The sequence below is a fragment of the Oncorhynchus clarkii genome, chromosome 16 (assembly GCF_045791955.1).
Source record: "Oncorhynchus clarkii lewisi isolate Uvic-CL-2024 chromosome 16, UVic_Ocla_1.0, whole genome shotgun sequence".
Taxonomy (NCBI): Eukaryota; Metazoa; Chordata; class Actinopteri; order Salmoniformes; family Salmonidae; genus Oncorhynchus; species Oncorhynchus clarkii.
Window position 1 is genome coordinate 23,953,377 of NC_092162.1, and position 27,034 is coordinate 23,980,410.

Here is a 27,034-nt window from a genome sequence, read left to right on the forward strand (position 1 = left end):
ATGCAACCAGAGGTCTCTTCACAGTCCCCAGGTCCAGATCAGAGGCTTGGAAACGAACCGTATTAAATAGAGCCATGACTACATGGAACTCTCTGCCACCCCAGGTAACTTAAGCTAGCAAAAAAAACAGATAAAAGAAAACAGATAAAAGTACATCTTGCGGCATGACAGGGACTGTGAAAAGACACACAGAAATGTTTATGTATTTTATATTGTATTTTGCATTGTATTATGTATTGTATTATTTAGTGATGTTCAACATGTGGTTGTCTCGCCTGGCTATCTTGTGATGAATGCACTAGTTGTGGGTCGCTATGGATGGGAGCATCTGCTAAATGACTAAATTGTAATATAAATGTAGTGCTATACAAACACAACATGCAACAATTTCAAAGATTTTACTGAGTTACAGTTCCTATAAGGAAATCAGTCAATTGAAATTAATTCATGATTTTTTAAATATTTTTTATTTCACCTTTATTTAACCAGGTAGGCAAGTTGAGAACACATTCTCATTTGCAACTGCGACCTGCGCAAGATAAAGCGTAGCAATTCGACACATACAACAACACAGAGTTACACATGGAATAAACAAAACATACAGTCAATAATACAGTAGAACAAAATAAAACAAAAAGTCTATATACAGTGAGTGCAAATTAGGTAAGTTAAGGAAATAAATAGGCCATGGTGGCTAGGTAATTACAATATAGCAATTAAACACTGGAATGGTAGATCGGCAGAAGATGAATGTGCAGGTAGAGATACTGGGGTGCAAAGGAGCAAAATAAATAAATAAATACCAGTATGGGGATGAGGTAGGTAGAATAGATGGGCTGTTTACAGATGGGCTATGTACAGGTGCAGTGATCTGTAAGCTGCTCTGACAGCTGGTGCTTAAAGCTAGTGAGGGAGATGTGAGTCTCCGGCTTCAGAGATTTTTGCAATTCGTTCCAGTCATGGGCAGCAGAGAACTGGAAGGAAAGACGACCAAATTAGGAATTGGCTTTGGGGGTGACCAGTGAGATATACCTGCTGGAGCGCGTGCTACAAGTGGGTGCTGCTATGGTGACCAGTGAGCTGAGACAAGGCGGGGCTTTACCTAGCAGAGACTTGTAGATAACCTGTAGCCAGTGGGTTTGGTGACGAGTATGAAGCGAGGGCCAACCAACGAGAGCGTACAGGTCGCAATGGTGGGTAGTGTATGGGGCTTTGGTGACAAAACGGATGGCACTGTGATAGACTGCATCCAGTTTGTTGAGTAGAGTGTTGGAGGCTATTTTATAGATGACATCACCGCAGTCGAGGATCGGTAGGATGGTCAGTTTTACGAGGGTATGTTTGGCAGCATGAGTGAAGGATGCTTTGTTGCGATATAGGAAGCCGATTCTAGATATAATTTTGGATTGGAGATGCTTAATGTGAGTCTGGAAGGAGAGTTTACAGTCTAACCAGACACCAAGGTATTTGTAGTTGTCCACGTATTCTAAGTCAGAGCCGTTCAGAGTAGTGATGCTGGACATGTGAGCAGGTGCGGGCAGTGATCAATTGAACAGCATACATTTAGTTTTACTTGCGTTTAAGAGCAGTTGGAGGCCACGGAAGGAGAGTTGTATGGCATTGAAGCTCGTCTGGAGGTTAGTTAACACAGTGTCCAAGGAGGGGCCAGAAGTATACAGAATGGTGTCGTCAGAGAATCACCAGCAGCAAGAGCAACATCATTGATGTATACAGAAAAGAGAGTCGGCCCGAGAATTGAACCCTGTGGCACACCCATAGAGATTGTCAGAGGTCCGGACAACAGGCCCTCCGATTTGACACACTGAACTCTATCAGAGAAGTAGTTGGTAAACCAGGCGAGGCAATCATTTGAGAAACCAAGGCTGTCGAGTCTGCCAATACGAATGTTGTGATTGACAGAGTCGAAAGCCTTGGCCAGGTCGATGAATACGGCTGCACAGTAATGTCTCTTATCGATGGCGGTTATGATGTCGTTTAGAACCTTGAGCGTGGCTGAGGTGCACCCATGACCAGCTCTGAAACCAGATTGCATAGCGGAGAAGGTATGGTGGGAATCGAAATGGTCAGTAATCTGTTTGTTAACTTGGCTTTCGAAGACCTTAGAAAGACAGGGTAGGATAGATATAGGTCTGTAGCAGTTTGGGTCTAGAGTGTCACCCCGTTTGAAGAGGGGGGTGACCGCGGCAGCTTTCCAATCTTTGGGAATCTCAGATGATACGAAAGAGAGTTTGAACAGGCTAGTAATACAGTGCCTTGCGAAAGTATTCGGCCCCCTTGAACTTTGCGACCTTTTGCCACATTTCAGGCTTCAAACATAAAGATATAAAACTGTATTTTTTTGTGAAGAATCAACAACAAGTGGGACACAATCATGAAGTGGAACGACATTTATTGGATATTTCAAACTTTTTTAACAAATCAAAAACTGAAAAATTGGGCGTGCAAAATTATTCAGCCCCTTTACTTTCAGTGCAGCAAACTCTCTCCAGAAGTGCATTTTTAGAAGTAGAAGCTCAAATTGTTTGGGTACAGACTTAGATAGCCTGCAGAGTTCTGTATTACTATCTTTGCAGTAGATTGCAACACCGCCCCCTTTGGCAGTTCTATCTTGGTGGAAAACGTTATAGTTAGCAATGGAGAGGTCAGGGTTTTTGGTGGTTTTCCTAAGCTAGGATTCAGACACGGCTAAGACATCTGGGTTGGCAGAGTGTGCTAAAGCAGTGAGTAAAACACAGTTAGGGAGTAGGCTTCTAATGTTAACATGCGTGAAACCAAGGCTTTTACGTTTACAGAAGTGGGAGTGAAGTGGAGCTAGGCACTGCAGGACCTGGATTAACCTCCACATCACCAGAGGAACAGAGGAGAAGTAGGATAAGGGTACGGCTAAAGACTATACGAACTGGCCATCTAGCACGTTCAGAACAGAGAGTAAAAGGAGCAGGTTTCTGGGCACAATAGCATAGATTCAAGGCATAGTGTACAGACAAAGGTAAGGTAGGATGTGAGTACATTGGAGGTAAACCTAGGCATTGAGTAATGAAGAGAGAGATATAGTCTCTAGAGAAGTTTAAACCAGGTGATGTCATCGCATATGTAGGAGGTGGAACAACATGGTTGGTTAACCTGTTATGGCTGCAATCCCGATATGACAACTACCAGTGAAAATAGAGGGTGCCAAATTCAAACCACAGAAATCTCATAATTACAATTCCTAAAACATACATGTGTCTTATATCATTTTAAAGCTATTCTCGTTGTTAATCCCACCAACGTGTCCGATTTCAAATAGGCTTTTCAGCGAAAGCACTACAAACGATTATGTTAGGTCTCCACCAAACCACAATAAGCACAGCCATTTTCCAGCAAAATATAGCATTCACAAAAAGCATAAATAAAGATAAAATTAATCACTAACCTTAAATTATCTTCATCAGATGACACTCATAGGACTTCCTGTTACACAACACGTGCATGTTTTGTTTGATAAAGTTCATATTTATATAAAAAAATCTGAGTTTACATTGGCTATTTAGATTCACTAGTTCCAAAAACATCAAGTGATTTTGCGTAGCCACATCGTTTCAACAGAAATACTCATCATAAATGTAGATGATAATACAAGTTATACACATGGAATTATAGATATACCTCTCCTTAATGCAACCAGTGTCAGATTTCAAAAAAAGTTTACGGAAAAATCAACCCTTGCAATAATCTGAAACGGCACTCAGAACAGTATCCAAATTAGCCAGCCTCCATGTTGGAGTCAACAGAAACCAGAAAATACATGATAAATGTTTCCTTACCTTTGATGAACTTCATCAGAATGCAGTCCTAGAAATCCCAGGTCCACAATAAATGCTTAATTTGTTCGAAAATGTCCGTTATTTATGTCCAATTAGCTACTTTGGTTAGCACGTTTGGTAAACAAATCCAAAGTCAAAGCGCTATAACGTGACGAAATGTCCAAAAGTTCCGTAACAGTCAGTAGAAACATGTCAAACGATGTACTGAATCAATCTTTAGAATGTTGTTTACATATATCTTGAATAACGTTCCAACCGGAGAATTAGAATTACTTCAGATGAGCGGTGGAACGCACGTCCTTCCCCTGTGAACCCGCCTGGTGAAAGCATGGTCCACTCATGGCTGTGGTGACTATTTCCTGTGTCAATCGACCCCCTTCACATTAGAGTCATCAGACAAAGTTCTATTGACTGCTGACATCTAGTGGAAGGCGTAGGGAGTGAAAACTCATCCATATCTCGCTGTAATTTCAATGAGACCTTGGTTGAAAATATGCCACCTCCAGAAAAAAAAACAGGAAGTGGAATTTCTCAGGTTTTTGCCTGCTATATGAGTTCTGTTATACACGCAGACATAATTCAAGTGTTTTCTATCCAATACTAATAATAATATACAAATATTAGCAACTATGACTGAGGAGCAGGCCGTTTGATATGGGCACCTTTCATCCAAGCTACTCAATACTGCCCCTGCAGCCATAAAAAGTTAAGGCGTATTGAGCAGGGCTAGAGGCTCTACAGTGAAATAAGACAGTAATCACTAACCAGGACAGTAATGGACAAGGCATATTGATATTAGAGAGAGGCATGCGTAGCCAAGTGAACATATGGGTCCAGTGAGTGGTTGGGCTGGCTGGGGACATGGCGATTCAGACAGTTAGCAGGCCGATGCTAACAAGCTAACAGTTAGTAGGCCGGGCTAAACAAGCTAGCAGCTAGTAGACCGGGGTAAGCTAGCAGTTAGCAGGCCGGGTTAGCAAGCAAGCAGTTAGTATGGGCTAGCAGTTACAGACCGGGCAGGTAAGCTAGCAGTTAGCAGGCCGGGGCCGGCAGCTAGCAGTTACTAGACCGGGGCAAGCTAGCAGTTAGCAGGCTGGGTTAGCAAGCAGTTAGCAGGGTCTAGCAGTTAGCAGACCGGGTTAGCAAGCAAGCAGTTAGCAAGGGCTAGCAGTTAGCAGACCGGGCAGGCAAGCTAGCAGTTAGCAGACCGGGCCCGGCAAGCTAGCAGTTAGCAAACCGGGTTAGCAAGCAAGCAGATAGCAGGGGCTAGAAAGTTAGCCTTTGGGGGACGTCGCGATTGGGGTAAGTCTGTTTTTGCCTCTTCGTGCGGTGACGTCGATAGACCAGTCGTGGAATTAGTAGGGTTCCAAGTAGCTCTAGGTAGCTAGCAGGCCTAGCTGGTTAGCATAATGGGCATTCAGCGGGCGTTGCGCCTGAGGGGCCTGTTGGAGTCCTTGGGCAGATTATGTCGGTATTCCAGTCGTAGGGGATCTGCGGGGTTCCATGCCCCGTACCAGCTGTAGAAGGGGTCCGGATATTGTAGCCCAGGAGTATACTTCGGTGGTAGCACAGGAGCCCTGGCCGGGCTAGCTTCAAGCTAATTGGTGCTTGCTCTGGGATGGAAACGCTAGCCAGGAGTAGTCATCCGGGATTGCGGTTAGCTACTTGTGAAGATCCAGATGAAAATGTTCCGTTTGCGGTAACAGGTCCGTTATGCTCTGGTTAGAGCCACGTTGTTCGAACTGACGAGAGCTTTCCGAGCTGAAGGTTAGCTGATGACCACTGGCGATGGTTTGCTGACTGATAGCTGGTAGTTAGCTGGCTAGCTTCAGTTGAGGGATTCCAGATCTGAAGTAAATATAAAAACTTCAAGAAAAAAAAGCAGGGTAGCCTAGTGGTTAGAGCGTTGGACTAGTAACCGGAAGGTTGCAAGTTCAAACCCCTGAGCTGACAAGGTACAAATCTGTCGCTCTGACCCTAAACAGGCAGTTAACCCACTGTTCCTAGGCCGTCATTGAAAATAAGAATTTGTTCTTAACTGACTTGCCTGGTTAAATAAAGGTAAAATAAAAAAAAAAAGTGAAACATTGGGTGAGGTGGGTTGCAGGAGAGTATTTAGATGTTTTAGGTTTAGCTAAATATTTTAAAGGATATGCAACGAAAAATATGTGAAATTATATATACAAGGGACACGACAGGACAAAGACGTCTGACTGCTACACCATCTTGGATGTAAACGATGGCCCTAATCTATGGAGTTCACATGACTGAGAATACAGATATCTGTCTGTTGGTCACAGAAACCTGCAAAAATAGTTAGAGGCGTTGATAAAAAAAAACTGTTAGTATCTGGTGTGACCCCCATTAGCCTCATGCACCGCGACATATCTCCTTCGCATAGAGTTGATCAGGCTGTTGAATGTGGCCTGTGGAATGTTTTCCCACTCCTCCTCAATGGCTGTGCAAAGTTGCTGGGTATTGGCGGGAACTGGAACACGCTACGCTGTCTAACATGTTGATCCAGAGCATCCCACATATTCTCAATGGGTGAGTATGGTGAGTAAGCAGGCCATGGAAAAACTGGGACATTTTCAACTTCCAGGAATTACAAATCTGGAGTTTACTTTAGCCAAATACATTTAAACTCAGTTTTTCACAATTCCTGACATTTAATCCCAGTAAAAAGTCCCTGTCTTAGGTCAGTTAGGATCACCACTTTATTTTAAGAATGTGAAATGTCAGAATAATTAGTAGAGAGAATAATTTATTTCAGCATTTATGACTTTCATCACATTCATTGTGGGTCAGAAGTTTACATGCACTCAATTAGTATTTGGTAGCATTGCCTTTAAATTGTTTAACTTGGGTCAAACGTTTTGGGTAGCCTTCCACAAGCTTCCCACAATAAGTTGGGTGAATTTTGGCCCATTCCTACATACAGAGCTGGTGTAACTGAGTCAGGTTTGTAGGCCTCCTTGCACGCACATGCTTTTTCAGTTCTGCCCACACATTTTCTATAGGATTGAGGTCATGGCTTGTGATGGCCACTCCAATACCTTAACTTTGTGGTCCTTAAGCCATTTTACCACAACTTTGGAAATATGCTTGGGGTCATTGTCCATTTGGAAGACTCATTTTCCACCAAGCTTTAACTTCCTGACTGATGTCTTGAGATGTTGCTTCAATATATCCACATAATTTTCCTTACCTCATGATGCCATCTATTTTGTGAAGTGCACCAGTCCCTCCTGCAGCAAAGCACCCCCACAACATAAGGCTACCACCCCCGTGCTTTACGTTTGGGATGGTGTTCTTCGGCTTGCAAGCCTCCCCCTTTTTCCTCCAAACATAACAATGGTTATTATGGTCAAACAATTCTATTTTTGTTTCATCAGACCAGAGGACATTTCAGATGAACGTGGTACCTTCAGGCGTTTGGAAATTGCTCCCAAGGATGAACCAGACTTGTGGAGGTCTACATTTTTTTCCCTGAGGTTTTGGCTGATATCTTTTGATTTTCCCATGTCAAGCAAAGAAGCACTGAGTTTGAAGGTAGACCTTGAAATACATCCACAGGTACACCTCCAATTGACTCAAATTATGTGAATTAGCCAATCAGAAGCTTCTAAAGCCATGATATCATTTTCTGTATTTTTCAAAGATGTTTAAAAGGCACAGTCAACATAGTATGTTAACTTCTGACCCACTGGAATTGTGATAAAGTGAATTATAAGTGAAAAATCAATCTGTAAACAAATTGGTGGAAAAATGACTTGTGTCATGCACAAAGTAGATGTCCTAACTGACTTGCCAAATCTATAGTTTGTTTTAAAAAGACATTTGTTGAGTGGTTGAAAATGAGTTTTAATGACTCCAACCTATATGTATGTAAACTTCCGACTTCAACTGAATGTACAAATCCTTGCGACATTTGGGCTGTGCATTTTCATGCTGAAACATGAGGCAATGGCGGCGGATCAATGGCACGACAATGGGCCTCAGGATCTCATCACAGTATCTCTGTGCATTCAAATTGCCATTGATAAAATGCATTTGTCTTCATTGTCATGTAACTTATGCCTGCCCATACCATAACCCAACCGCCACCATGGTACACAATGTTCACAACGTTGATATCAGTATAACGCTCGCCCACACGTCTGCCATCTGCCCGGTATAGTTGAAACCGGAATTCATCCATGAAGAGCACACTTCCCCAGCATGCCAGCGGCCATCGAAGGTAAGCATTTGCCCACAGAAGTTGGTTACAACGCTGAACTGCAGTCAGGTCAAGACCCAGATGAGCTTCCCTGAGACGGTTTCTGACAGTTTGCATTCAATTATTTGGTTGTGCAAACCCACAGTTTAATCAGCTGTCCGGGTGGCTGGTTACAGCTGTTCGGGTGGCTGGTTAAAGCCGGATGTGGAGGTCCTGGGCTGGCATGGTTACACCTGGTCTATGGTTGTGAGACCGGTTGGACGTACTGCCAAAATATATACAATTAGGTGGCTTATGGTATAGAAATGAACATTTAATTATCTGTCAACAGCTCTGGTGCGCATTCCTGTGCTTGAGACATCTGTAGCGTTGTGTTGTGTGACAAAACTGCACAGTTTAGAGTTGTAACAATATGCGCTGAGAGTCGGGAAGCAAGTTCAGGGAGTGAGTGTTATAATAAATAAATGGAACTTAATACAAAACAAGAACTTATGATGACCTTAGTCCTATGAAAGCTTTGGGGAACTCACCCTTCATCAATTTATTCAATAGCATGCGTGGTAGTGTTTATTACCTTGTGACATTATCACCTGTGGTGATCCACCCTGGAGTTGAAATTCCTTTTAATCTCTGTAGACATCTGGGCCTTCTGAGTCTTTTCATCTAACAGCAGGATAAGTTACAGATTTGCTGTAGACAAGTGCACTGTGTGTCACAAGCCAAGCCAGGCAGATACAACAGAAAGCGTCTGAGCTGTGAACTGGGGGACTAGAGGCTGCTACGATATCCTGTATACTGACACAGAATATGTGACTGAGTCAATTCAGTGTGTTTTCAGAGGTGAGGCACAGAGGCAGGTTGGTCAGAGGAATTGGTGCCAAGATGCCCACACAGTGACACAAACAGCCTTACGGCACGCACGCACGCACACGCACCCACACACAGAGTGTACAAACATTAGGAACACCTTCAAAATATTGAGTTGCACCCCCTTTTGCCCTCAGAACAGTCTCAATTCTACAGGTGTGGAGAAGGATGCTGGCCCATGTTGACTCCAATGCCTCCTACAGTTGTGTCAAGTTGGCTGGATGTCCTTTGGCTCTCCAGAGGGTAGTGAGGTCTGCACAACGCATCACCGGGGGCAAACTACCTACCCTCCAGGACACCTACACCACCCGATGTTACAGGAAGGCCATAAAGATCATCAAGGACATCAACCACCCGAGCCACTGCCTGTTCACCCCGCTATCATCCAGAAGGCGAGGTCAGTACAGGTGCATCAAAGCTGGGACCGAGAGACTGAAAAACAGCTTCTATCTCAAGGCCATCAGACTGTTAAACAGCCACCACTAACATTGAGTGGCTGCTGCCAACACACTGTCACTGACACTGACTCAACTCCAGCCACTTTAATAATGGGAATTGATGGGAAATGATGTAAATATATCACTAGCCACTTTAAACAATGCTACCTTATATAATGTTACTTACCCTACATTATTCATCTCATATGCATACGTATATACTGTACTCTATATCATCGACTGCATCCTTATGTAATACATGTATCACTAGCCACTTTAACTATGCCACTTTGTTTACATACTCACCTCATGTATATACTGTACTCGATACCATCTACTGTATCCTGCCTATGCTGCTCTGTACCATCACTCATTCATATATCCTTATGTACATATTCTTTATCCCCTTACACAGTAGTTTTGGAATTGTTAGTTAGATTACTTGTTGGTTATTACTGCATTGTCGGAACTAGAAGCACAAGCATTTCGCTACACTCGCATTAACATCTGCTAACCATGTGTATGTGACAAATAAAATTTGATTTGATTTGATTTGAACTGTTGAGTGTGAAAAACACAGTAGCGTTGCAGTTCTTGACACACTCAAACTGGAGCGCCTGGCACCTACTACCATACTCCGTTCAAGGCACTTAAATATTTTGTCTTACCCATTCACCCTCTGAATGGCATACATACACAATCCATGTCTCAATTGTCTCAATGCTTGTCTCCTCCCCTTCATCTACAATGATTGAAGTGACATCAATAAGGGATCATAGTTTTCACCTGGATTCACCTGATCAGTCTATGTCATGGAAAGAGCAGGTGTTCCTAATGTTTTGTACACTCAGTGTATATACATTGATACACATAAAAACACAATTATAGATAACCATACATTCACACACATACACATTACACACGCAAGCTCACACACAGATACGGTGGCTGCCCAGCTGCCACCGGCAATCACTGTGGAGCATCATGTTACAGCAGCCTGATGACTCTGCTCATTCCTCCCCAGTTTAACCCTCACTCTCTCCCTCACATCCCTCCGATAAACAGGCCAGCATGCCAACTTAACTTACCGGGCTAACTCCCCACTCCGCCACCTTCTATTTTACATGAGGCCCAAATCCACTGGGCTTCCGCCTCTACACACACACCCCCTTCCCTCTACTTCACACACACACACCGGACACCCAAAGCGCTAAATCTCCGTTCACACCACTCAAACATCCATTGCCCCTCCAACCTCCCACCAACTCTAGCCTTCACCACCCCCCTTCTACTATTAGTCCATATTTCAACTTTCCTGCCAAAGATGGCCTTCGGACTGTCATTTCCCGAAATCTATTCGGCTTCACTGTGCCATTCTGTTTTCCCATTTTGCAGGCATCCTCGATAACCCCTTTGCTCTACTTGCCCCCACAGTCACCCTCCACCCCCACCTCTCACCCATTTCAAGACCCAATTCTAGGAGACAAGGGGCCCCTCTCTCCCTCCCTGAGAAGGATGGCTGGCCTTAAAATACATATCCTGGGGACAGATTTGTTCCTCTGGGGCTTATTGGAGACATTTCCTGATCACATTATTCACGGTGGGGTCTGCCCATTAATCAAAGGCCATCCCTTGGAAAATCCAGGTTGATTTTTATTTTTTGAGAGCTAGCCAATCTTGAACTGGATGACTTGCGTCTTCCCATAGGGAAAAGTTAGATCGGAGATGGCGGTCTCCTGCATTCTGTTTCAATTAAGTAAATAATAGCTTTGGTGGCATTTGTAGGCTACATTGAGCAACACTGCAGCCAAGGGCATAGGTCTGAAGTTGGCACATTTAAAAAAATAAATAACAGGTGATCAATCAAAAAACTAAAAAGAATTGACCCATTCTGGAAAAAAGGATTACAAAATGTAAAAGGATGCTTGCATGAACATTTGATCAAAACCAAAGTATTGGTTACCCTTTGTCATACGTACTATTCTACCTCAGACCTAACCTCGCCCCCAGGCTTTGAGCCTGGAACACCAATGACTCATCTGTCCTCGTGGGAGTTAACTTACTGAGTAAAGTGTTTATGATTATTTGATCTTAGCGAATCACACAACTGCAGGGCATCGCTTAGAGTCAGAAACATGTGTGCGAGCAAACATTCCCCTGAGTTTGAGAAGCTAGCTAACTTAATGTAGGAGGCAGCCTGCCGGCTATACGTTGTCCAAATCTGTGGTCAATGTGTGTTACGCTTATGGGGAAAGCAGCTAGCTATATTTTCTGAAATCTCCATGTTACAACAGATGAATGCATAAACTGAGGTACACAAGACGGGGGGAGGTGTTGTCAGAGATGATTGATAGGAGATTAAGCCAATGGCTATGCACCAAATGTATATTAACGTCGGGATTTTCTCCCAAACTTTCTATTGGATAAACATAGGCCATTTTGAAGTTTTGGTCCACCAGACGTTGTTGATTCTTCCTGGAAGCAAATCACAGTTACAAGGCTAAAAATGTGTCGATAAAATCAAAATGTACATGACTTTCACTGTCAATAAATCACTCATAAATCAATAAATATTATTATATAGTGTACATCTATCTATACATTAGATTGAACTTATAATTTTGTCACCAATCCATTGTGGCACAAACTCTAAGAGGAAGAGAAGAGATTTTCATGGCCGTCCCAAACATCCTCATACCGTATATGTCACTGCCGTACATATCAATGAAGGACACCTATCCACCCAGACATGACATTCCCATTGAGGATATGGAGGGGGTAATATAGGCCCTTGGCGTTACACTAGACGTTCATGGAATGCAAGCACCGATATATCTATCCGGAAACTAACTTACAAAGCTTTGGGTTTTTTGCACAAGGACAGAGGTCCAGATATATGAGCTCATACAGTGCAAGGCCTTGATGACATATTGAAACGTAAAATCGTCAACAGTTTGGACGGTTGACTCTCAATTTTCCTCAATGTCTCGTGTTAGGCAATTGCAACATTTCACTGGGTGAAATTTGAGAACAACAGGGGATTGGTATCTATGTTTCCAAGGGGGTTAAGACATGATAAACATACAAGGATAGAAAATGCTGTTAAAAAAATAAAACATATTATAATTGATTTCCAGTAATATATTGATTACATTTGGAACTCAAAAGACAGCCTACTGTCATTGTGGTTTGAAAATGTACAGGATTTGTCAATCAAAGATCTGCAGTCTAGCAAAAGGTCCCAATAAAATAAAAAGTTCCAATCATTGAAATATTTGTTTTATGTATACATTTCAATTCAATTACACGCATATCCAACAAACCAAGAACCATTGAGTGATACAGACAATACATACCTAAAAGAACAACACTCATAGATGCCTCCATTTCAATCCCCTTGCTATACAGCAGGCCTACAACATTATGCCATGGATGGAATGTGGTAAGTTGTAAAAGAAAGACGTGCAGAGCAAACAAAAGGCTTTTATCCACACGGCCCCCGTTGACACTTGCCACGCCTGTCACCCACCAGTTAACCTTGTACTTCCAACTCTGACTGTCAATATGACCCCCTATAATGTGGCCCCCGCCTGTTCAAATGTCCTCCTGTGTCTCATTGTGGCCACCTCATGTGAGGTCTACCAGTTCACCAGCTCAAGCACATTACTGTAGCATGTTAAGCTAACTCTGAAAGTAATCAAACTTGTTCAATGGGGTCATGCGTAAACCACCACATTTAATGGCAAGGTGACTGATAACATAGACGATATTCAATAGAGCTCTACATATCCCAGTCTTTCGTCCCCACTTGCTTCAAGATGCCCACCATTGTTCCTGTACCCAAGAAAGGGAAGGTAAAAAAAAGAAGAAAAAAAAGTAAGGTAACTAAACAAAATGACTATCTTCTGTCATCATGAAGTGCTTTGAGAGGCTATTTAAGGACCATATCACCTCCACCCTACCCGACACCCAAGACCCACTACAATTCACATATCGCCCCAACAGATCCACGGAAGACGCAATCGCCATTGCACAGCACACTGCTCTATCCCACCTGGACAAGAGAAATACCTAATGTAAGAATACTGTTCAGCGACTACAGCTCAGCCTTCGACCGCATAGTGCCCTCCAAGATCGTCACTAAGTTCGGGGCCTGAACCCCTCAATGTGCAACGGGGTCCTGGACTTCCTGAAGGCCTACCCCAAGTGGTGTAGGTAGGCAACAACACCTCCGCCACGCTGATACTCAACACAAGGACCCCATGGGGTGCGTACACAGCCCCCTCCTGTACACGCTTTTCACCCATGACTGTGTGACCACGCACGTCTCCATCTCAATTATCAGGTTTGCTGATGACACAACAGTGGCCTGATTACCAACAATAAGACAACCTACAGCAATGACCATCAACTAGATTCAGCTGCTGAGTTTACGAATGTACAACACATGTTGAGTATGACTGGTGTCAGTAAACATCTGCAAAAAAACGCAATTAAATTGTTGCCAGCAGCACAGATACAGTCACCAACACTCTTGATAGCAAGCTAGCCAACTTTAGCCAGTTAGCTTGGGTGATTGACTACCATTGTGAGGTCAGAACGCTTGGATCAACCCTACTTCTTGGCCAGAGCACCCAGTGTGTACTCTGAACGCTCTGAGAATGAAAGGCTGTGAATTTACAAATGCCCAGATAGCACTCTGTTACTCCAGAGGGAATTTAAGAACACACTCATAATTACAAATCATTTGTAGACTGAAAATTGACTGCAAATTGATCACAGATACATATTTGACTAAAACATAATAAAACATAAGCAAGGCTTGAAATCTGTTTCAAACCTTGCTTACATTTGTATACAATCACGTCTCTCTATTATGGGTGGGAACAGATTGAACAGATTTTCAAAACTAAAATAAATTGGAGATGATTTCTTGGTGTTTTTAGTCTTTTATGCTCAGTAAACTTGGGATGCCAGTTGGAGAACCCTGGCCTACAGGGAAGAGGTGAGAGCCCTGGCGTAGTGGTGCTAGGAAAATAACCTCTCCCTCAACGTCAACAAAATTAAGGAGCTGATTGTGAACTACAGCAGACAGCAGAGAGAACACGCCCCCATCCACATCGACGGGGCCGCAGTGAAGAGGTTCAAAAGCAACCTGAAATGGTCCCTTCACACAGACAGCTTGGTGAAGAAGGTGCAACAGCGCCTCTTCAACCTCAGGAGACTGAAGAAATGTGGCTTGGCAGATGCACCATTAAGAGCATCCTGTCGGGCTGTATCACCGCCTGGTACTGCAATTGTACTGTCCGCAACTGCAGGGCTTTCCACAGGATGTGGCGAAGGGGTGTTGCGGTGACCGTATTACCGCCACACCGGCAATCGCGAGTCATGACTGCAGTAAAATTCCACGTGACCATCACGGTAATGTCCTTTTATGCACTCTGGACATGCTTTAGTAGTACCAACTTGCTAACAGCCATCAGGTCCTAATGGCCTAGTACTCAGGACTCTATTGTCCCTCTAACTACTCTGACATCAATGGAAATGCAATTGAAAATCACATCACACACATATCATCAAAACAGAATCATGCTTTTAAAACTCACCTCAATGTAATGATCAAATTGAAGAAAGAAGTTCAACAGTAGGTTGAGCTAAGTGTAAAACATGGTTGTTCTGCATGTTGTTTCAAAGCCCGACATTTAAAAAAAAAAAATCAAATGATGATTGTGCCAATTACTATACAATACATAGCATATTACCCGTGGCAGAAAAACATAAAACAAAACTGATTTATGATAACTTTGGTACATAATTGGTCTAGAATAAACCCATTTGAGTAATCGCCTTTGAGTATGGACTGTATTATGCATACTGGATGGACTAGTTACTGTATGCTACTCTCCAAAATGTCTATCCACGAGTCTGAGAGAGAACGTATAGCTCTAGGCGATGCTGTTGCGGAGCGGCTTACAGTTAGCCTACAATTATAGTGAATTTGTATTTGATTTTGAAATTAAGTGGGTGACACATTACCTTTAGCTATACAGAGTCTCCCCACCATGCGTTTCCATCTCCTCCTCTCTACTTTATTCCTGTCTCGAGCGTATAGAGGGGCTGTCAACAGTTAAGTGAAATATGTTTCATAACAGAAACATGTTACTTTTGATGTTCTCAAACCGATTTTATTTGGTTTCCCAAATTAAGCACTGGGTAGCTGCAGGAACAGGGCTGGAGAGCCCATGGCATACAGAGTTTGGGGCGGAATATCACCTGTCACGCAGCGAGAGCATGCTCCTCAAACAGTGGTTGATGCGTGAAGTGAAATAAGTGTTCTTATATTTATTTCTCAGCTGCTCATATTAAGCACAGCTCCTCTATAAAACCGAAGTAGCTTACCCCGCATCATTCAAAAACAGAAAGTGTGTTCGAGTGCATACAGATTACATGTATTTTTTTCGCTGACCCTATTCCTGCTCATTTAATAATGGGCCATTCTAAATTATTTAACATATTAGTAAAGACAAGATTGATAGGAGAACAGCTGTGCAGCCTGAGGCAAGGAACAAAGCACAGGCTTTTATTGCGACTTTCTCAACATTCTACGGTTTGTGTCATTCACAACTAAAGTTGTCAAATAATTAAACATTTTACGTACAGGACATGTTTCAAGTGATCACTTTTACACTCAACACAGCCACTTCATATGCGCACTCGCTCCGGAATGGGAAAAATGTCCTTTCTATTTCATTCAGCTAAGTTCAATTATATTATTCTTACTGTAAAATCATATAATATAAAATAATTACACAGGACTTATAATGGCACAGGACTTGGGGTGGCAGGTAGCCTCGTGGCTAGAGCGTTGGACCAGGTTGCTGGCTCGAATCCCTGAGCTCACAAGGTAAAACTCTGTCATTCTGCCCCTGAACAAGACAGTTAACCCACTGTTCCTGTCACGCCCTGACCTTAGAGAGCCTTTTTATTTCTCTATTTGGTTAGGTCGGGGTGTGATTTGGGTGGGCATTCTAGTTTCTGTTTCTTTGTTGGCCGGGTATGGTTCCCAATCAGAGGCAGCTGTCTATCGTTGTCTCTGATTGGGAATCATACTTGTGGGTAATTATTTATTTTCTGTGTGTGTTTGTGTGCATCACGGTTGCGTCATGTTCGGTTTCTGTTTACCTGTTTTTTTGTGAATGTTTCACTTCATTAAAGATGTGGAATTACATGCACACTGTGCCTTGGCTCATTTATGACAGGGAGTTTGAAGACAGTGAACGTGACAGAATTACCCACCACAAAAAGACCAAGCAGCGTGCGCCAACTTGGAGGACGAGCTGGACCGGGAAGGAGATTATGGCAGGGGAGAAGACCCGGTCACGGAAGCCCAAGAGGCAGCTCCAAATTTATTTTGATTGGCGGAGTCAGGGTTTAGACCCGAGCCAACTCCCCGTGCCTACAGTGGGGAGCATGTGAGCGGTCAGGCACTGTGTTATTGCGGTGATGCGCACTGTCTCTAGTGAGCATTCACAGGCCGGTGCGCTCTGTGCCAGCGCCCTGCATTTGCCGGGCGGAAGTGGGCATCCAGCCAGGACGGGTTGTGCAAGCTCTACGCTCGAGACCTCCAGTGCGCCTCCACATCCCAGTGTATCCGGTGCCTGCTCCACGCACCAGGCTTCCAGTGCATCTCCCCAGTCCGGTGAGACCTGTTCCGGTTCCACGTACCAGGCCTCCAGTATGTCTCCCCAGCCTGGCAAGCCCTGTGGCAGCTCCACGCACCAGGCTTCCAGTACGTCTCCTCAGTCTGGTGAGACCTGTTCCGGCTCCACGTACGAAGCCTCTAGTGATGATCCATGGCCCGGAGCCTCTAGTGATGATCCATGGTACGAAGCCTCCAGTGATGATCCATGGCCCGGAGCCTGCAGTGAAAATCCAGGGCACGTTGCCTCCAGCGACGGGCCCTAGTCCGGAGCCCCCAGCGACGATCTCCAGTCCAGAGCCCGCGGTGACGGTCCCCGGTCCGGAGCCCGCGGCGACGTACCCTGGTCCGGAGCCCGCGGCGACGGTCCGTGAGTGTTTGTGTGCGCCACGGTTTGCATCACGTTCGGTTTCTGTTTACCTGTTTTTTTGTGAAGGTTTCACTTCATTAAAGATGTGGAATTACATGCACACTGTGCCTTGGCTCATCTATGACGGGGAGTTTGAAGACAGTGAACGTGACAGTTCCCCTGTAGACCGTCATTGTAAAAATAATTTGTTCTTAACTGACTTGCCTAGTTAAATAAAGGTTAAATAAAGGTTAGATTTAAAAAAAAAAATATATATATATATAAGCATATCTTGTCAGCTAAATGAAACAGAGAGCATAGCCAGAAAAATGAAGCATAGAGCATAGTCAGATAACATACTTACAACTCATATTTTATTTTTCTTAAATACATTTTCTTCATATAATTTAGACCCGACTAAAATAAATAATGGATTTATTGTGATGGTGTATATTAAATTGATTTATTATACTTTTTGAAATGTAGATATTCCAAAGCCGGAAATCAGCGTGGAGGCGCTAAACATGTTTATGTTCATTAACGACCATTTACATTGAGACCGGCAGTCTTTTGCATGACAATAACCATGACAATAACTCACAAAATCTTATGACCGCCACAGCCCTAGAGGTGTGGTCAGCCCAACGTATCAATAGGGGCACACTGCCTGCCCTCCAGAACATCTACAGCACTCAGTGTCACAGGAAGGCCAAGAAGATCATCAAGGACCTCAGCCACCTGAGCCACAGTACAAGCGCATCAAATCTGAGACCTAGAGACTGAGAAACAGCTTCTATCTACAGGGCATCAGACTGTTAAACCTTCACTTCTGGCCGGCCTCCACCCAACACCCTGCCCTGAACCTTAGTAACTGTTCACTGTTCTACCTTGCAGCTTAGAGACTGCTGCACTATGTACACAGTCACTGGTCACTTTAATAATGTTTACATACTGTTTTACCCAATTTATATGTATATACTGTATTCTAGTCATGGCTCAACTATATAACTACTGCTATACACACACCTTTTCTTTTCATATACTGTCCATACCGTCCTTACACACCATTATATGTATAAATATTTGTATACATTATATGTATATATTTATATTCCAGTCTCTGACATTGCTCGTTCTGATATCTCTTAATTTAGAAACAAAAGCATTTTGCGGGACCAGAGCGATAACATCCGTGAAATCTGTGTACGCAACCAATAGACTGTGATTTGATTTGTTGGTTAGGGTCACATCTTGGGTGGCTTTTCTTGGTTTAACTGCTGTGATGATTGCAGTGGCGATTTTAGCATGTAAATCTTGGTGGGGGAAAAAAAAAAAAGAAGTGGGATGCATGCCAGCAAAGCCACTACACAACACAACACAATACATTAATTGCACTATAACGATGACAAACGGTGTCCACAAAATGTTAGGGCCTACATAAAGCTGTCCCAACAACAGAGTCCAAACAGCAGTCCCAACACCTTACCACTGCTACACCTGACTATCAGTGGAGCCTTGTCTGGCTGCGAAACAGTTCATTCAGCCTCATTTACTGCCTTTTAAAACAACACAGATGATTTGGCTGACATGCTTAAAAAAATTTGCTTTCTACTGACAATTGAGATGTACAAACTATGGCATAAGGGGACAACAAACAGATAAGAGGCAATCCGTAATTTCGATAAAGACATTAATGAGCGAGCAAGGACCGACGTGGTCAATATAACTATTTGTTCAGCACGTTTGAAATGTACAGCGACAGAATTCAGTACATGGGTCGTTCCTAAGGTGATCCCCCTGTACAAGTCAGAACCATAGGATAAATAAAGGGGGCATATAAGCAGACAATGAAAGCTCTTACAATATTTGATGTTTACATGTCACTAACACAGGTTATAGGCTACATGTGCACCACCTAGTCAGAACAGTAGGCGAAATTAAGAGGGGAAAATAGACCAAATTACTAGGGTGAGACACATGGGCTACTAACAGCTTACCACACAACATAAACTTAGTATTACTTTCTTAGCTACAGTATACATATCTCTCAGGCATACAGTGGGGCAAAAAAGTATTTAGTCAGCCACCAATTGTGCAAGTTCTCCCACTTAAAAAGATGAGAGAGGCCTGTAATTTTCATCATAGGTGCACTTCAACTATGACAGACAAAATGATAAGAAAAAAAATCCAGAAAATCACATTGTAGGATTTTTTCTGAATTTATTTGCAAATTATGGTGGAAAATAAGTATTTGGTCACCTACAAACAAGCAAGATTTCTGGCTCTCACAGACCTGTAACTTCTTCTTTAAGAGGCTCCTCTGTCCTCCACTCGTTACCTGTATTAATGTCACCTGTTTGAACTTGTTATCAGTATAAAAGACACCTGTCCACAACCTCAAACAGTCACACTCCAAACTCCACTATGGCCAAGTCCAAAGAGCTGTCAAAGGACACCAGAAACAAAATTGTAGACCTGCACCAGGCTGGGAAGGCTGAATCTGCAATAGGTAAGCAGCTTGGTTTGAAGAAATCAACTGTGGGAGCAATTATTAGGAAATGGAAGACAAACAAGACCACTGATAATCTCCCTCGATCTGGGGCTCCACGCAAGATCTCACCCCGTGGGGTCAAAATGATCACAAGAATGGTGAGCAAAAATCCCAGAACCACACGGGGGGACCTAGTGAATGACCTGCAGAGAGCTGAGACCAAAGTAACAAAGCCTACCATCAGTAACACACTACGCCGCCAGGGACTCAAATCCTGCAGTGCCAGACGTGTCCCCCTGCTTAAGCCAGTACATGTCCAGGCCCGTCTGAAGTTTGCTAGAGAGCATTTGGATGATCCAGAAGAAGATTGGGAGAATGTCATATGGTCAGATGAAACCAAAATATAACTTTTTGGTAAAAACTCAACTCGTCGTGTTTGGAGGACAAAGAATGCTGAGTTGCATCCAAAGAACACCATACCTACTGTGAAGCATGGGGTTGGAAACATCATGCTTTGGGGCTGTTTTTCTGCCAAGGGACCAGGACGACTGATCCGTGTAAAGGAAAGAATGAATGGGGCCATGTATCGTGAGATTTTGAGTGAAAACCTCCTTCCCTCAGCAAGGGCATTGAAGATGAAACGTGGCTGGGTCTTTCAGCATGACAATGATCCCAAACACACCGCCCGGTCAACGAAGGAGTGGCTTCGTAAGAAGCATTTCAAGGTCCTGGAGTGGCCTAGCCAGTCTCCAGATCTCAACCCCATATAAAATCTTTGGAGGGAGTTGAAAGTCCGTGTTGCCCAGCAACAGCCCCAAAACATCACTGCTCTAGAGGAGATCTGCATGGAGTAATGCAATAACAGTGTGTGAAAACCTTGTGAAGACTTACAGAAAACATTTGACCTCTGTCATTGCCAACAAAGGGTATATAACAAAGTATTGAGATAAACTTTTGTTATTGACCAAATACTTATTTTCCACCATAATTTGCAAATAAATTCATAAAAAATCCTACAATGTGATTTTCTGGATTTTTTTTCTCATTTTGTCTGTCATAGTTGAAGTGTACCTATGATGAAAATTACAGGCCTCTCATCATTTTAAGTGGGAGAACTTGCACAATTGGTGGCTGACTAAATACTTTTTGCCCCACTGTATTACATCATATATGCAGCAGCATTCAAGACATTTTTGGACTCACCTTGTTGTGCTGTGCTCACTTGAACAGGAAGGGGGCGTGACGGTCATTTGTTGGCAAATTTTGTCATCAAAATTTGTCATCAAAGTCTGTCATTCCCTGGATTTATAGTGCTTTCAAGACAACTGGGAACTCTGAAAAAACAAGGTTGAATCATGATGACGTCAGTGATCTTCAGGTCATAGCTCTAGAAAGAGGCCAGAGTTCCTGATTTACAATTCCGAGTTGAGTGACCGTTCAAAAATGCATTTCCCCAGTAAGAGCTTTTTTCCCCCCTGAGCTCCCAGTTGTCTTGAACTCACTGAAGTTAGATTTCACAGTTCCGAGATAACAGTTGTTTTGAGTGCTGCACAAATCATGCTTCATTGACAGCATGGCCAATGTTGAATGTTTATCATTTTAAGTTTGGAAAAGAGACTCTTAATCCCAGACTCGGGACCACACAGACACTCCACTGAATAGCAGGCTAGGGATTGCTTTGCAGTTAGCCACTGATTCCTTCCAAACCACTCATTGTTGAATTTGTGATTTCCAATTTGTTGTGTAATGTTTATGTCCAATGGCCCATGGGCACCGATACGTTTTATCTATAATTTCTCATTATTTCTCTTCATATGACAAAGATTTAAAAGGATTTGACAGTAGATTGTCGACTTGACTGACTTGATGATTGACAGTAACTAGGATTTTGAAAGTATGATGTTGACATCAGTCAAATCAAAGCTACTGTAGGTATAACGTGATTTGACGTCATTTTATCTGTGGCCAATGACCTTGATCCTTCTTGGATGAGCACTTCTAATGTAACTCCATGAAAGCATCCAAGGGGCATGAATTTCTTTGCTCTACCCTTAAGAACTTGGAGGTGACGTAGTGTCCCCATGAGTGACAGAACACTGAGCCAATCACGGCGCAACTACAGAACATTACCAACCCCTACGCTCCGTATTTTCAGCTGGCTGCCCCACCACCACAGAAAGCACTGCGCTTGGCTGAAAACCTGCATTTTGGAGCTGCCTTGCTCAAGAAAGCAAAAAAGAGACCATGTTTGTATGCGGCTCTATTAACTCAATGATTTAAAAAAATAATAATTACATTGCTTGCAAACTGATATGTGAAATGCAATAACATGCAATAACATTGTATAGTTTTAGCTAAAAATGTGGGCTCAAAACAGGTGGGGCTGCTCTGAATGACAGATCGCCACTGGATAGTTGCTAAAAGTAAGTGCAGCTGTAATGATCTAGAAACAGCAACCATGCATGGTGTGGAGATGGCGTTAGACGTGTGGTATGCTTCTGTCACTACATTCCTAGGAGCTGTGAAGGGCTGTCATAAACTAGGTATTGTCTATAAAACAATTCAAGCAACTGTGATGGCCATGAGGGAATCTGTGCTGTCATACACAAACTTGCTGGTTAAAATCCTACTCCAACACTTGACACTTATCTTATCATTTCTTTCCTAAACCTAACCAAACCAGTAACTAACCCTAACCAATTGGGATAACTTGTCTAAAGTGAATTACATTTCTTACAAACAATGGTGAACAACCTTAGTTCAAGTGTCTTAAATACAGGTAAGGGTACAAGATTACAATTACTTTACAATCATAGTAGTAGTTTTGTACATAACACAGCAACAAGAGAAAGAATACTAAAACAATGCTAAGCCCTTCCTCAAATGTATTTTTTTACAAAATGGAACTGGACATGATCCTTACCAGTTACCCCCTTGGTTTGTCTTTAAAACATTTACTGAGAATAGAATAGTCCCACATCTAACCGAAAGACTCTGAGCAACGGTAAAGAGGCCGATAAAAAAACCTTCAATTAACCTAAATAGAGAACCTGATAGCCAGTTATGATAGCTCTACACACAAATGTTGAAATGAGACTAAGTTATCAGAGACAGTTTCACATTACACTACAACATGAAGATGTGACTCATGTAAGATATGATCTACTCATTGGGTCAAACAACATCATGGCTGGAAGGGGGGGGGGCTGAGTGATGATTGGGGAAAACTTATGGAAGGAGAAGATGACCAATGACAAAGTTGGTTTGGAAAACACCACATTTTGATTTTTTCTTTCACTTTGACCTCATTTCACCCTTTGCCTACTACGGAAAAATAGGGGAGGTCTTTCCAAGCAATCACATGCCCTCCCTTGGTGAAAGAAACCCAAAACCAACACCTTCTGCGTCCAAGAGCATGTGATACTCGGTGCTGCAACACACACACACACACACACGCACACACGCACACACAGACACACAGCAGATCGGTATACAAACGGCTGAGAACACCATTACACACACACACTGCAAAACAGCAATGCCTTTTATCTAAACAGCTACACCTTTGATTCTGTCCCAATAGACCCCTTCAGAATGATGCTGCAAAAATTCTTAGACAATCACGTGCCAGTAAAGTAGCTGGACGCCCAACTGATGGCCTACTTTCCAAGAAAATCTCTAATTGACATCAACGGATGATTTACGCAAAGTGTCTCATTACGAGGCACAAATCCACATTGAATATTGGCCTACATATCCATGTGTCTGGTTTAGAGGCAGCCTTTATGATTGGACAAATGTTTTAACAAATGTAATAACCACTTTAATAACCACAAAACTCTGCACCTATAACCCTCCAAACTGCACTTGTAGCCTTGTCACCGTCACTAAAGGGGTCCATTGTGGCTGGGGAGCCAGCCAGGTTGCGTAAGAGGTGGCGTACTGCTGACAGGTAATAATACGAACGGGCCGCTACCACCTGATCTCCAAGTCTGCTCGACTGTCCAGGGAACAGCAATGCCTGGGGGCAATGGAGGGGCTGGGGGCCGTCTCCATCTCCCCACACCTCTGATTTGGGCAACATGGATTAGTGGCAGAGGAATGGTGGGGTACAACTGAGCATCCACAGCATCACAGTACCCTGTCTGTCTTCCATTAAGACACAGGCTAAATATAATCTGTCCCCTGGGAAGGAGGGAGGAAGGGAAATTGCCCAAACTGGACTAAAGGACCAGGTGCCTGGCCTGAAGTGTGCTTGTGATGAGTCAGGCTGCCCTCACCTGCCAGGTTACAAAGAAAGGGGATATAGTACCTACACTACAAACAATCCCCTGAAATGTGCTACTATATTTCAACAGTGTAGTAGCGCATTAAACATATGTAATTACACACACACACACACACCCACCTGTACACATAGACAGACAGACAAGACAGACAAATGGAGACACTGTAAAGCTGGTTAAGTCAAATAAAACAATGAAATCCAAGCCAAACATCACTCCCAAATATGCTCATACCAATCAAAAAAATAATCTAACTGCATTTGTCAGGTGTCTCACCTGCAATCATTATCTGACATAGAATGTCTCCAATGCATCAAGAGCAGCTTTACAGTATGAGCAAAAACACTTTGAAGGAGTTTTAGATTGTCCATTTAATGAAAATGTGTATCTTCATGCAGAACATAATATAGGGCTAGCCTATCCTACTACTTTATTACAATTTAACCATGGCGTATTACAGTAGCTACATTGAAAATGTTACAATGAGGAGCAGTGCTGTTCTTTTGGTTTGTGTAAAACACATGGCAATACATTTGATTTGATGAGTAGCATATTGGGAAATTATAATTTTTTTCAGATCCAATTTAAACCAAATCAATTAATATATGCAATTATCAACTGGTGGAACAGGTGAAAGAGAAAAGCTGCTGATCATCTAACAGGTAAGACATGTAAAAATAGCACCAAGGGTAAACAATGAGGCAAAACTACATAATATTCTAGAACAGTGTGACCTGGGTCTTTACATAGTTCTGAATTGTCAGTGCTATCCGGTAACCTTGGGACGTTCTTATTCTAAACCCGAACCTCAACCCCTACCCTAACCTTAGCCTTAACCATAACCCTTACCTATCCCTAACCCTTACCTTAACCATTTTACATTTCAACTTCAATGGGTAGGGACGTCCCAAGGATCCCGAATTGCATGGACCAGCACGCCACAAAACAGAGCAGAGAGCGGTGGATAATTATTTTATTTTTTTACCTTGCCCAGGAAAATAAATAGATTTCCACAGAACTCAAACTCCACAGAAATTCGCCTTCCTTCAAGCCTTTTACTGAAGACTTAATTCTCTCCTTTTGGAGGCTAGTGCAGGCTCCAAGACAGCTGTTGCTGACGCGGTAGTGTCTTGAATGAAACCGGAGAGTTGCTTCAGGTAGGATCATCACGTCAAAACTTTTTGACACTTCGAAGTTCCCACACTCGGTCCAGTCGGTCCTCGGTGCCACGCAGTCGGCTTAAACCGTCAGCATTTATGGAAGACATAGGTTTATTTAGCAATGACATGCAGTTTTCTGTGTGACAGGTACTCCTTGAAATATGTCGACCTACTTAGAATGTGGAGAGTCGTGCAATGTTTCCTAGACCAAGCTGGTTCGTTCTGGTTCTGAATGTAGACTATCGGCTACAATTTGTGTGCTATGTTTGAATGTCAATGTGTAGGCTAGGCTACACTCATATGTTTTACCTTACATTTTTCGGATTTGTTATTCCTTACATTGCCTTCTCATGAATGACTAGTGCATATTTTTTTACAAGGTAGGCTATATTTTCCTCGTCGAATAAACGACCCGGATTAGTGGCCTGGAAGAAACAAAAAATTGTATGTAAATGCACAAAACCAGAGTAGATTAAAGATTCGTTAGTTACGCGCATGTGCCGACAGGTGGAAATGCAGTGAGTGAATTAGTCTTGTGCCTTCCGATATCCCATCCGTGAGCCCACAATTCGATTGAGTGAGAGGAATCCTATCCTTGTAAAAGCTCAATTTGGCTCTAAGGTGCGTAATATGGTTATACATGGAAAATGATATGTGATTACAAACGTTTAATTTAGTGTCGTCGTCTGCTTCTTGGAACTTGTAGTGCCTCCAACGTGATTTTCCCACGTCCCTGTCCATGGAGGCTATCTTCAGGACATGTTTGCTGTTAAACTCAAGCCTAAAGCACAGTCTTTATAGGTAAACAATATATTGGATTATTAGAAACATTACTTATTTTCTGCCATTCAATTTAATGATAAGACGTCAGAGGTAAAACCGTTTTAAGCCTGCCAACTGTTTTCAACACACGATTATATATAGTATGCTACATAGCCTACTCTTTTAAAAAAAATATGTTTAATTTCCAAATGAATATAAAAAGAAGCAAATCGGTTTTGATATGTCATCAATGATATGGTTCTTCTTATTTCACCTTGCAGACCCATAAGTTCTGAATAAAACGTTTTTTTGCACCCTTTTCACCCACCCCTTTCCTCTCTTCTCTTCACACTTGCTCATTCCAACCTATGTTGATCTAGACAAAACAGCTGAACAGAAACCTAATCTTGAGCTTGTTCGTTCACTCTGATGATGTTGCCATGCTGCCACAGAATGACCAGGCGCTTCTTGGAAGGATGAACTTCCCAGCGGGTTAGGATGGGTAACTTGGCTACTGATTTCAATACTTTTCACAGTAATTCAAAAGGCACTCGCACATCTGAGCAATCGTTTTTGCAGGTGCATGGCAACAGTTGAACAAGATGAAGGAAAAAGGAAACCGCACACTGCTCTTGATAGTATCACTGATATTTAATAAGCTTACGTATCTGACGAAGGCCGTGAGGCCGATACGTAAGCTTATTAAATATCAGATATTATGTATCTTGTTCAACTGTTGCCACACATGAATCTTTTTTGCAGGTGCGAGTGCCTTTTGAAATTACTGTAAAAGTATTGAAATCAGTAGCTGGCATCTTTCTGTTTCCTTTTTCCTTAATACTTTTCACAGTGAAGGCTACTACTCTATGCCAAAACAAACGTGTTACCTAAAGAAAAAACTACTAAGACATAAGACACAAATTACTGTTAATGCAGA

At 42.7% G+C, this 27,034-nt stretch overlaps 1 protein-coding gene across 1 annotated transcript in view; it reads right to left on the reverse strand.

The window, feature by feature from the left end:
* LOC139368236 (sodium channel, voltage-gated, type IV, alpha, a) overlaps positions 1–26,073 on the reverse strand; it is a 101,562-nt gene extending 75,489 nt beyond the window's left edge. The window contains exon 1 of the mRNA XM_071106905.1: positions 25,161–26,073. The gene's annotated coding sequence lies outside the window, so the exon portion shown is untranslated. The remainder of the gene's footprint in view (positions 1–25,160) is intronic.
* Between the last annotated feature and the right edge of the window lie 961 nt (positions 26,074–27,034).